At 44.5% G+C, this 13338-nt stretch overlaps 1 protein-coding gene across 1 annotated transcript in view; it reads left to right on the top strand.

Moving 5' to 3' along the window:
* LOC126108215 (U4/U6 small nuclear ribonucleoprotein Prp31-like) overlaps positions 1-13338 on the top strand; it is a 138408-nt gene that overhangs the window by 15033 nt on the left and 110037 nt on the right. The gene's annotated exons all lie outside the window — the stretch shown is intronic.

The following is a 13338-nucleotide window of genomic DNA, read 5'->3' as shown; positions in this document are numbered from 1 at the left end:
CATCAACGATATATGCGAATTCTCTGATGTTATCTATAACGGTCTGACAATGCACATGCAGTTTATTGATTACATGCATGTAGAAAACTTGTTCTGAGTTAAAGCTGTCCAACAAGGTTTGAAGAAAAATAAAATGCCACTACCAGACGACAGCTAATGTAGAAAATACTTTTCTGACTATTTTGGCACGGTGCACTCTCCCAATACATAATATACATAATACAAAAGCTTCGAGCGCATCTGCTGCCTGGCCGTCTATTAAACCTGAAAAGAACAAAATGACGCAGAAGTTAGCCTTTTTTTCCACATGCGACTATTTTGGGTTGAGAAGTGAAGAGAATTATGTTCAAAGCTCCATTAAATTGTTAACTTCAGCAGACACCAGAATTGGGTTTAAAAAAGATGTAGTAGCGAATGTTATAGAACACGCAATGTCTTATCAACAGTGTGCGACGCTTACCGTTACGCTACTAGCTGTGACGTAGCTACAGCGCCTCTGGAAGTGAACAACAGTTCCTCCAGAACTTCGGCATTCCACAGTGCTGTGAGATAATGCATATGGCCGGATCTAGACTTCTGAGAGACAGACAGTTACAGCATTTCTTTTGCACTGCACGATGGTTTCAACAAACAGATAGCGCAACAGAGTAGCTCAAATGGAAAGGAATACTTCCTATTTAAATTTCTGCATACTACGCTGTTGGCAGTTCTGTGTAGGTGGCAGTTATGTTATTTTATTTCGGTGATTACAAAATAGAGTCGAATGTATGCACTGGGTAGCTAAGGAAGCTAGTTCATGGTGATTCGGTCAACCAAGTAAATGAATGTACTGAACATCCTGCAAACCACTACAGGGAGCCTGTGCCTCAGAATTCTCATCTTGTGTGCCTCAACGGTGTCATGATAGGGTAATGAGTAGTACAGATGAGGGTTTGGTGGTCTGTTGGACGGATGATAGTTTCATATGATGATGGTCTCGGTTCGATTCCAACTTCTGACGATATTTTTTTTTTATAGGGAGAGGCAGATTCTATTCTCTTCTGGCTACGCCAGGTGAAGCAGGTATAATGGCATTGTGGTCTGAAAATCACATTAAACATGATATTCCTTCTCCACCAAGTAGTCGTTAGGTGGAACCACAATAAAGTAAGGAGTGGCGACATCTATCACCAGTAACCTTTCTTATACTAGTTATTTATTTCTTGTGACGAAACAAACCCTGTGTATGGTCGCAGGACACTTATTCCGTCTTTTATTTGAGGTTCAGTATGTCGATAAAATTGGTCCGGAACTGGAAATGCAACTCAGTCCGCCCTTAACGGGGAATTTGATCCCTTCGTGACAATACAGATCGACTACAACTTGTTGTTTGTTCAAAACTGCAGATTCCTCAACATCTCCACATATTGCGCATGAATGGGTTGGAATCCTGGCCCAGCACTAAACTTTTCTCTAGCATGAGAACACCTATCTGCTGGTGGATTTATAATAATTATTTTTAATGCATTTTCATTCATTGTCAACACTAACGATATCTGACGTTTTTGACTCGCTGTGAGACACAGAACTATTTGCGAGATCACTGTAAGTTCAAGGATGTTATTCCGAGCTGCTGGTGGAGAAAAATTCGGTAAGTGTCGTCTCTTTGTGTGTAGTCAACAAAGATATGTGTGGGATTCGATTCCTAGTCAGCACTGAACTCTTTGTCATATTATTTCTAGTTCAAACATGCTCACATGTCGCTGCTGGTGTAACAAACCCATACTTAACGTTCCTTTTCTCTAGAATATAACAGCGATATGCAACGGGTTGGAGTCCTGAGAAGGAAAAAATTAATGTTTCGCCTCGTCATTTCAGTTAATACATCTAGCTACTGCCGAGAAAATCCGATATGTCAAAGTTGATTGTGCTTCGATAACAATCCGATTAGGTTCTGGGTTCGAATCCAGGTCCAACACAAAACTTTACCTCACTGCATTTCAAGTAAGTTACTTGTGAAGAAGCAGTATTTAACATCTCTCATAGTTCGTTAACTGGGTCTATAGATGCTAGGTAGGAATTCGCGCCTGTTAAAAATGTTACGTTATGTAATTTAAAGTTGATATTTGCTAACTGATACTGTCTCTTTATGCCTAGTCAGGAATGACTGTTAATTTTCGTCAGCCACGAAATCTTAGCCTGCATGATTGGTTCAAATGACTCTGAGCACTATGGGACTCAACATCTTAGGTCATCAGTCCCCTAGAACCTAGAACTACTTAAACCTAACTAACCTAAGGACATCACACACATCCATGCCCGAGGCTGGATTCGAACCTGCGACCGTAGCAGTCACGCGGTTCTGGACTGAAGTGCCCAGAACTGCACGGCCACCACGGCCTAGCCTGCATGACCTGGGTTTGAATCCATATGCAGAACGAGGCGGTTCGTCGTGTCATTTGAAGTTCATACATATTCTCAACTAGCTGCTCGTGAATAACGTCAATTTTTAATGACATTTTGTGTTAAATAACAAGTAACGTATGTTACTTTGAAGAGGAAATTATGAATACGGCCGGCCGTGGTGGCCAAGCGGTTAAAGGCGCTACAGTCTGGAACCGCGCGACCGCTACGGTCGGGCATTCTGCCTCGGGCATGGATGTGTGTGATGTCCTTAGGTTAGTTAGGTTTAAGTAGTTCTAAGTTCTAGGGGACTGATGACCTTAGAAGTTAAGTCCCATAATGCTCAGAGCCATTTGAACCATTATGAATACGACGAACTCACTAGGTGCATTACCTATCTGACGTAATAATGAGAGTGCTAAAATTTCAGGTATGTCAGTTATTGCAATAAATGCGAGCTTACAAGCCTTAAGGACAGTCTTATCTGTGATGAGGTGTTCCCTGATATTTGTAGTATCGTGGTATTACTTTACATCTTGAGTTATTGCAATACAGAGCAGTATTTTCCAGTGGTGACTTGTTGGAACCATTTTCAATAGTCAAACGACTGTACCAAGGAGCGATTAGAGGACCTGCTAGACAGCTGCGTTATGTAAGTCACATGGGAATCAGGTGAAATGCAATTCAGGTCGTTCGGATAGTTTTGAGCACGACTATGCATAATATCAGAACTAAAATATCAAATGTTTTCACAAATAGCGAAATGTTGGAACCTTAATTGACGATAGAATTGTTTTTGCCTGACTGGGAGTCAAACCCAGCATCTAGCACCGTCGTTTTCTAGCTAGGAATAGACGATAAATAGCTATTGTTGGTTCACCAGTAGCGAGATGGGCGCATGTTTAGCTAGACATTAGGCGACGAAAAGTTCTGTGCTGAATGGAATTCAAACCCCGCACACGTGGTCTTGAAGAAACTTAAACTATCAAATTCTTTTCCAATAATGGCAAGTTTGTACTTTCAGTGATGTGATGGAAAATACTCTGCTGGCTAGAAGTTGAATTCACAACATGTCGTCGTTGGTGATCACAACGAACACAACGTCAAACCCATATCCGTTTATACCAGTAGGATGGAGAGGAATGTTTGAACTTGAAAAGATGGAAGGAACCGTTTGATCTTGTAATGTTGTGATAAAAAGCTCACCATGTGGCTGTGAGTTGAAACGAACACGTTACAGTTGACAACGCACGAAGAGACGTTGAAAATGCAACTATTTTTCATCAGTAGTTCGGAGTGCACGTGCTAGGGCTTGAAATGAAATAAGGAATATTTTGTGATGATCAGGATTCGAAACCAGATGGGTGCCTTTCGAGGACGCCTAGAAGAGTTTGCAATCTTCGGGAACACAGTGAAATCCAATTCTAATCCCAGTCCAGCACCACAATTTTCAGCGTCTCAGTTTCAAATAAAGTAAGAGCCTTGTGAACTTACATGGCCATTGGTTCATTAAATGAAATACGTTTTCTAGTTTACGACGGGTTGCTGGTGACAGAGTCTCTGCCTTACGGGGTTTCTCCATCTGACACAGCTCAAAGGAATGCCCAGTCGGCAGCGAAGGGATGTTATCTTTACTGCGGATATTGAACTACGGAGCTTCCGGGCGTTCTGCACTTGGCGTTGCTAGCAGTGAAGGAGAGCTACTTGTGTGTGTGAAAAATCTACGCCTGACGTGAGATGTGAACCTACACGTTTCACACATCAATACAAGATTAATCCACCAGACCACAGAACCCCCTGCCAAGCACATAACTATGAATTGCAGAGTATTCATTTAGATGTAGATGCAGATGTCAAGGGACGCGTAACAGCAAGGAGGGCGGGGTCTGGGAATGGATAGAAGTGCAGAAGTGCAAAATATAAGCGTGAAATGCTTGAAAAGTATTGCTTACTTAAATGTGTGCCACAGTTCGTTTTATCTTAGGACCGAGAGATAAGGAGGGACTCTTCTCAGAACGAAGAATGAGTTATAGGGAAGGGGAGATCAAAGAATACGGTTTCATAGGTGGTGAGAGGAATGAACAGAGAGTATAGACAGCAGCAATTAAAAGAGAAAATGTAGCGTCATTGGAAACCGCTAGATTTGTTTACAAAGTTTTGGGGGAGTGTAATAGAAGGGCACTTGCGGCGATAGTGTCAGAGAGAGAGAGTGTGAGAAAGAATAGAAGAGATATTAACAACGAGTAAACATAAATGTTCAAATGTGTGTGAAATCTTATGGGACTTAACTGCTAAGGTCATCAGTCCCTAAGCTTACACACTACTTAACCTAAATTATCCTAAGGACAAACATACACACCCATGCACGAGGGTGGTCTCGAACCTCCGCCGGGACCAGCCTCACAGTCCATGACTGCAGCGCCCTAGACCGCTCGGCTAATCCCGCGCGGCGAGTAAACATAATATGAAATCGTTGGCGTATTGTGTGGAGGACGGAGGGTGTATTCATGGATGGAGGGGAAGAGAGAGACGTATTTGAAATAACAAAAACTACTGTGACAGAGTCCATCTACGCTGATTAGTTTGTAAGTATGTAGACAGGGTATAAATGAAATCAAAATAGAATACTTAAGAAACTGTATATTCAAAATAAACCTGTTGCTGTTGTTGTGGTCTTCAGTCCTGAGACTGGTTTGATGCAGCTCTCCATGCTAATCTATCTTGTGCAAGCTTCTTCATCTCCCAGTACCTACTGCAACCTACATCCTTCTGAATCTGCTTAGTGTATTCATCTCTTGGTCTCCCTCTACGATTCTTACCCTCCACGCTGCCCTCCAACGCTAAATTTGTGATCTCTAGATGCCTCAGGACATGTCCTACCAACCGATCCCTTCTTCTAGTCAAGTTGTGCCACAAACTTCTCTTCTCCCCAATCCTATTCAATATCTCCTCATTAGTTACGAGATCTACCCACCTAATCTTCAACTTTCTTCTGTAGCACCACATTTCGGAACCTCTATTCTCTTCTTGTCCAAACTATTTATTGTCCATGTTTCACTTCCATACATCGCTACACTCCATACAAATACTTTCAGAAACGACCTCCTGACACTTAAATCTATACCCGATGTTAACAAATTTCTCTTCTTCAGAAACGCTTTCCTTGCCATTGCCAGTCTACATTTTATATCCTCTCTACTTCGACCATCATGAGTTATTTTGCTCCCCAAATAGCAAAACTCCTTTACTACTTTAAGTGTCTCATTTCCTAATCTAATTCCCTCAGCATCACCCGACTTAATTCGACTACATTCCATTATCCTTGTTTTGCAACTCAAAGGAAAGCTAACCCATATTGTATCTTTACTGTTGCCACGCGATCTTCCACTAGCTCCCAGAGAGGAAAAATGACGAAAAAGAAGACATAACAAAACATTTTAAGGACTCTAATATTTTATCCAGAATCCTTCATTATTTTGCACTTCTATCACGCGTCTTGGCATAGAATGTATAAGCCGTCGGACGTAACAGACTGAAGAAGCAACTTCCTCCCAGGCTTCCTGGACGCAGTCCCAAAGAGCGTCCGCAGCAGTTGGTTGGTTTCGTGGCCAGTTCTCTGTTAATGTTCTGGCGACCTCAGCCCACATGTTTTCCATGGAGTTCATATCAGCCACCCGTGGCGGCCAGTCCATGACGTTGACGCCAATCGTGGAGAGCCGCTGCTGAACAAATGCAGACTTGTGAATGGGAGAATGGTCCTCTTCCAAAGTGTCGTCCCCTTCTGCGTACAGCATTCGCACTGACGGCAGCATCACATTTTCCAATATGTGGACATACTGCGCGCTGTCCAGAGTTCCTTCTATCCTGTGAAGAATTCCCGCCCCTCTCGCAGAATTCCAACCCCAGCAGGTAACAGACAGCCGGCAACTTCTTCTCGTCGTGGTTACATATTCGCGTCGATGGCGAGTCGCTTGCGGCCTGTAAACGATTCGTGGACCGTCGTTATTGGTGGAAAACACCTTCTCATCAGTGAAAATGACGTTGTCCCACGACGCCCTCAGATGGTGCTCCGCAAATGCTAGCCGGTATAAAACGTTGTCTTCGCTGAGCTCTTGTTTCACGGCGGGTCGTCGTGCATGCAGTCCAGCGTCCCTCAGCCTTCGGCGAATCGTGTCACTAGAGCCGGCGAAGTTGGTCTCCCGCCGCAACTGCTTCGCGTTCAGAAAGGGATTTTCTCTGCTCCTAGACACTAGGTCCCTGTCTTCCTGCTGTGAGATCACTCTCTTGCTGCCTGAGCCAGGATCCCTGTTGGTGGTGCCTCTTTCAAGGCAGATCCCCCACCGTCTCGTTGCAGTGGTATGTGGTCCGCCATACCAACTGCCAGCTTCTCTGATGGAACATCCTCCTTCCTCGATTAGAGCGACGACTCTACCTCGGCCGGCCGGAGTGGCCGAGCAGTTCCAGGCGCTTCAATCTGCAACCGCGCGACCGCTGCTGTCGCAGGTTCGAATCCTGCCTCGAGCATGGATGTGTGTGATGCCCTTAGGTTAGTTAGGCTAAAGCAGTCCTAAGTTCTAGACCTGTGGTCTAGGGGTAGCGTCTTTGATTCACAATCAAAACGTCTTCGGTCCTGGGTTCGATCCCTGCCACTGCCTAAATTTTGATAAATAATCAGCACTGGCGGCCGAAGACTTCCGGCATAAGAAGTCAGCCTTATTCTGCCAACGGCCTTGTCAAAGAGGGCGGAGGAGCGGATAGAGGTTCAGGGCACTCTCTTGTCCTAGGGGTGGGAAATTGCCCCTAAAGGCGGAAGAATCAGCAATGATCAACGACATGAGGATGCAGAATGCAATGGAAACCACTGCATTAAAGACACGTAACGTGTATGCACAGGACATGTGGCCTGTATTTGAAGAAGTGTCATGATGATCTCTCCATTGGCAAAAGATTCCGGAATAGTCCCCCATTCGCATCTCCGGGAGGGGACTGCCAAGGGGGAGGTTACCATGAGAAAAAGATGGAATAATCAACGAAAGGATAACGTTCTACGAGTCGGGGCGTGGAACGTCAGAAGCTTGAACGTGGTAGGGAAACTAGAAAATCTGAAAAGGGAAATGCAAAGGCTCAATCTAGATATAGTAGGGGTCAGTGAAGTGAAGTGGAAGGAAGACAAGGATTTCTGGTGTAGGATTCGTTATGAATAGGAAGGTAGGGCAGAGGGTGTGTTACTGTGAACGGTTCAGTGACCGGGTTGTTCTAATCAGAATCGACAGCAGACCAACACCGACAACGATAGTTCAGGTATACATGCCAACGTCGCAAGCTGAAGATGAATAGATAGAGAAAGTGTATGAGGATATTGAAAGGGTAATGCAGTATGTGAAGGGGGACGAAAATCTAATAGTCATGGGCGACTGGAATGCAGTTGTAGGGGAAGGAGTAGAAGAAAAGGTTACAGGAGAATATGGGCTTGGGACAAGGAATGAGAGAGGAGAAAGACTAATTGAGTTCTGTAACAGTTTCAGCTAGTAATAGCGAATACCCTGTTCAAGAATCACAAGAGGAGGAGGTATACTTGGAAAAGGCCAGGAGATACGGGAAGATTTCAATTAGATTACATCATGGTCAGACAGAGATTCCGAAATCAGATACTGGATTGTAAGGCGTACCCAGGAGCAGATATAGACTCAGATCACAATATAGTTGTGATGAAGAGTAGGCTGACGTTCAAGACATGAGTCAGGAAGAATCAATACGCAGAGAAGTGGGATACGGAAGTACTAAGGAATGACGAGGTACGTTTGAAGTTCTCTAACGCTGTAGATACAGCAGTAAGGAATAGCGCAGTAGGCAGTACAGTTGAAGAGGAATGGACATCTCTAAAAAGGGCCATCACAGAAGCTGGGAAGGAAAACATAGGTACAAAGAAGGTAGCTGCGAAGAAACCATGGGTAACTGAAGAAATACTTTTTCTAGGGGACTGATGACCTCAGATGTTAAGTCCCATAGTGCTCAGAGCCATTTGAACCATTTTTTGACTCTACCTCGAATAGACCTCTCCCAGTGAGCCATTACGGCAGAGAGCCTGATGTGTATGTTTTTTTTTTCTTTATTGTTATTTTCAAACCCGTACAAACAGACAGGCTGTCAGCAGCAAGTGACGCCACTCTTCAGCCATAGAGTAGATAAATAAAGAACAGAAAGAATACTCAGATGTGACATAATGGTGGGTAATAAAACAGAAGACACATAAAGACAAACACGGAGCCGTTCACACTCGACGATAATCCACACTACAAACTGTTGTCACGACGCACTAACACTGAAGATGGCGATGGCACAGGTGAACGATGGAGTGTGACGGTGAACACTGAACACTAAACATGACGGCACACACGAGACACTGATGGCGATGATCTCCGGCGCGCGAATGTCCACTTAGCGTGTGCGAGTCAGGGGACCTGTCAAGAGGGGAACAGGGGTGAGGTGGGGGAGAGGGGAGAACAAGGATGCCAATGGCTGAGGAGAAGGGGGGAGGAGGAGAGGGACAGGGGAGGGGAAGCCCGGGGGAGGAGTGGGGAGAAAAGGAGGAGGGAGGGAAGAGGGAGAGAACGGTGGGAGGGTGCCCAAAGGAGCAAAAAACGGAAGAGGGAGGGAGGATCAAAGTTGGTAGGAGGGGTAGATGGAGGGGAGGAGGGCATCATCAGGGAGAGGGAGCTGGCGGAAGCCACCTTGGGAGAGGGTAAGGAGGGTGGAGAGATGGAGACCGGGTGGGACGTGGGAATACAGGCGCGGCAGCGGGCGGGGGTGGGAGAGGATCGGGGAGAGGAGGATCGAGTTTACGGGAGGTGTACAGGATCTGTATCCTTTCAAGGAAAAGGAGGAGGTGGGGGAAGGGGATGAGATCGTACAGGAGCCGCGTAGGGGAGGGAGACGGATGCGATAGGCGACGCGGAGAGCATGGCATTCAAGGATTTGGAGGGATTTGTAAAAAGTAGGGGGGGCGGAGATCCAAGCCGGATGGGCTTGAGTACCACTCCTCCGCTGTGGTTACAATATCTCCGCTCCGGAGATATTGTAACCTAAATTTGACACTCGAGTACCACTCCTCCGCTGTTCGATCGTGTGTATCGGAGAGCACCGAATTGCGTAGGGATCCAAAGGGAACGGTGATGGACGTTAGGTACAGAAGAGACTGGAACAGCACATTACGTCCACATGCTAACACCTTTTTATTGGTCTTTACCATGAGGGGTGAGGTACACGTACACACTTTAGATTACAATATCTCCGGATGTAATTAACATTTTACAATGCAAAAAACGGCACTGATTACGTATTTGTTTATATGCTCAGATGTGCTAACAAAACTAACGGAGTTCCATTTAATAAAACGTAGGTTTGTGTTAAAAAAACATACTTCCGTGCATTTTTTTATGGTTTGTATTAACCAATTGCACTAGCCCCTCTCCTCACGTTCGGTCTGTGGAATCGGTTCGTCAGTATTTGATGTGGTTTACTAAATATGTCCAGCGGTAATGTTAGGTGACTCACCCTGTATAATACACGTTTTGTTCACTTATAACATGTACTCAGTGTCTCTGAAACAATACGTGCTGCACGACGGAAATTATTTTCTGCTGAGGCACTTCATTTACATCTCAATGATAACGACTACTAGAGAACATTGCTCTTTACAGCAGTCAATCCACTTGTAAATTAACATCACGATATCGCAGATACTAGGCAACACGTTACTAGGGATGAGTAAGGCCTTAAGGTTTGCAACTAAACATGCTACTCCTAGCTACCACTGAATATGAAGTGGATTATTAACGTGTCTTCATAACCATGTGTTCGGCGTTCGACTCTCAGTCAGCATAGACATTTTCGTCACCTTATTTCTAGTTAAACGTGTGCACATCTCGCTAATGGTGGACCAACATTGGACATTTCTCGTCTGTTCCTGGTTAGACAACGGCGGCGGTAGGCGCCGGGTTCGAATCCCGGTCAGGTAATACAACTTCAGTCGTCATTTAAGGTTCCAATCCCACTACTGGTGACAAACTGTGATATCTACATTCTGATTTTACGTACTTATTCAACAATCCGATTAGGTGCTGGGTTCACATCCTTGTCCCCAGCATTACATGATGGCATTTCAATTTTAAACATGTGCATGCTTTATTCCTTTTCAATGCAACACTATACAACGTCTTTCGAGGTTAATTACCAAGAAGGCAATTGTCATATTAGGGTTCCTGCTTTCGTACAAACATTATCGTCATTTACATTCAGGTTGAGAATTGATAACTGATACTGGTGCAAACGTCTATATTTGATTTCTCTTTCTGCCTAGTGATCGAGTCTCGATAAGGCACAAAGCTTTGCTTGGTTAAAAATGGCATTACGTTCTCGGTTTGCATCCGGATCCAGAACGAAGACGTTGGTCATGTCATTTAAAGTACAACTTCTTGTGCAAGTAACTGTTGATGAGTAATGTGAACAATGATATTACTTGTGATTCGCTGTTAATGTTGGGATTTCCGTAGAGTGGTTGCCGCCGTTAATCACGTTTTCTTTTAAGTGCTTAGTACTACATAAAGTTGATGCCAAACCACTCCCCGTTGAACGTTGAACGACGTACAGCATGTGTTGCGTAAACCTTTTAGACAGCAAAGAACTTGTTTCCAATTGCCATACAAATCCATATACTGTCTCAAATATTTAATTGTGCCTAAGGATTACTGAACGATTTATGTGACAAAACTAGTTGTCCCATAACATTTGAAATGCCACTTATTGTAATTAAGTTTAGTTTACAAACGTTAAGGACTGTCTGATCTATTCTGTACTATCGTGGTTGTACTTTACATCTGGACGGACTGTCATAAAGACCGGTGTTCTCTAGTAGTCTCTAGCGGTACCCATTGTGTATCTTACAACGACTGTACTGTGGAGGGTTGCGACTATGTGCAACACAGATATGCTATGTTGGTTGCATACGTTCAGGTGCAGCCTACACGTTGGAATTCAGGGGTGACCCACTTTTTTTGCTGTCGAGTGTACATCTCCATCAAGCACCGTATAGTGCATGATGGAGGGCAACTTGTGCCACTACGAGTTATTTACTTACCTGTTCCACTCACAAAATGAGCAATGTATATGTCTCCGAACAAGCTCTGCTTTCTTTTATCTGCGGCATCCTTACGCGAAATATTCGTTGGCGGCAATAGAGTCGTTCTGCAGTCAGCTTCAAACGCCTAAAAAGAATGTTCAAATGTGTGTGACATCTTATGGGACTTAACTGCTAAGGTCATCAGTCCCTAAGCTTACACACTACGTAACCTAAATTATCCTAAGGACAAACACACACACCCATGCCTGAGGGAGGACTCGAACCTCTGCCGGGACCAGCCGCACAGTCCATGACTGCTGCACCTTAGACCGCTTGGCTAATCCCGCGCAGCCTGAAACGCCTATTCACTAAATATCCTCAATAGTGTGTCATGAAGAGAACGGTGTTTTGTCTCCAGGGATTCCCATTTGAGTTCACGAGGTATCTCTATAATAAAAGAGACCTTCAGACGCCGGCCGCTGTGGCCGAGCGGTTCTAGGCACTTCAGTCCGGAACCGCACTGCTGCTACAGTCGCAGGTTCGAATCCTGCCTCGGGCATGGATGTGTGTGATGTCCTTAGGTTAGTTAGGTATAAGTAGTTCTAAGTCTAGGGGACTGATGACCTCAGATGTTAAGTCCCATAGTGCTTAGAGGCAGTTGAACCAGACCTTCAGGCCTCAAATCGATCAGCACTCCTCTGAATTTCTTCGATGTTTTCCTTTTAATCAGTGAGGATCCCAAACATTCAAGCAGTACTCAGGAATTGGTCACACTTATTGTTCTACACATGCTCAATCGTGTGAATGTAGTTCATATAGATGAACTACACGTCCCTTAAATTCCCCTGAGAAACCGAAGTTAACTATTCAGCTTCGCTACAGTCCTTACGTCTTTGTTCCACTTCATATTGCTTTGCACTGTTATGCTTAGAAATTTAATCATAGTGACTGTCTCAGACAGCACACCAAATATTCGAACGTTAGAAGATTGTTTCTCCTACTAATCTTCATTAACTTAGTTTTCCTAAATTTAAAGCAAGCAGCCATTCATCACACCAACTAGACAGTGGCGGCTAATATGTAAGATCACAAGAGCACGTGAACACCCTAGCTTTCGACACCTTGCAGATTCATTGGTATTTTTCTTTGAATGCTGTTAAACGTAACATAAATGCTGCAATCTGAAAGATACTCCGCAAAACTTGGCATGAGAGTGGCGGGCGCACCTTCAGTTGTGCATGTTTTAAGGTGCTTTTGCGCATGCGCAACCTGCATGATGTAATTGTCTTACGGGTCCAATACATAGGGATTTGATAAACAACGTGCACGGTTCACGATGTACACTTGCCACTCAACTAGAAGTTCACGTCAGTGCCACCAGATGGTAGCACACTGCGGCAGACTTTTATCCCCATTCACTCGGCATATATCCTGCTAGATGACAGCACACTCCACAGGTATGCTGATTCACTCACTATACCGGGTGATCAAAAAGTCAGTATAAATTTGAAAATTTAATAGACCACGTAATAATGTAGATAGAGAGGTAAAAACTGACTCACATGCTTGGAATGACATGGGGTTTTATTAGAACAAAAAAAAAAAAAAGTTCACGAAGTGTCCGACAGATGGCGCGTGATTCTGGTTTTGCAACTGCTACCGTGACGGGTGAGAGGTATGCCGATATGTTACAGAATCGCATCATCCCCAGCCTGGCTGATAAACACCTGCTGGAACGTACGGTGTTTATGCAGGATGGCGCTCCACCCCATATTGCTAGACGCGTGAAAGATCTCTTGCGCACGTCGTTTGGTGGAGATCGTGTGCTCAGCCGCCAC

The sequence above is a fragment of the Schistocerca cancellata genome, chromosome 11 (assembly GCF_023864275.1).
Source record: "Schistocerca cancellata isolate TAMUIC-IGC-003103 chromosome 11, iqSchCanc2.1, whole genome shotgun sequence".
NCBI lineage: Eukaryota > Metazoa > Arthropoda > Insecta > Orthoptera > Acrididae > Schistocerca > Schistocerca cancellata.
This window is presented reverse-complemented; position numbering and strand designations above follow the sequence as displayed.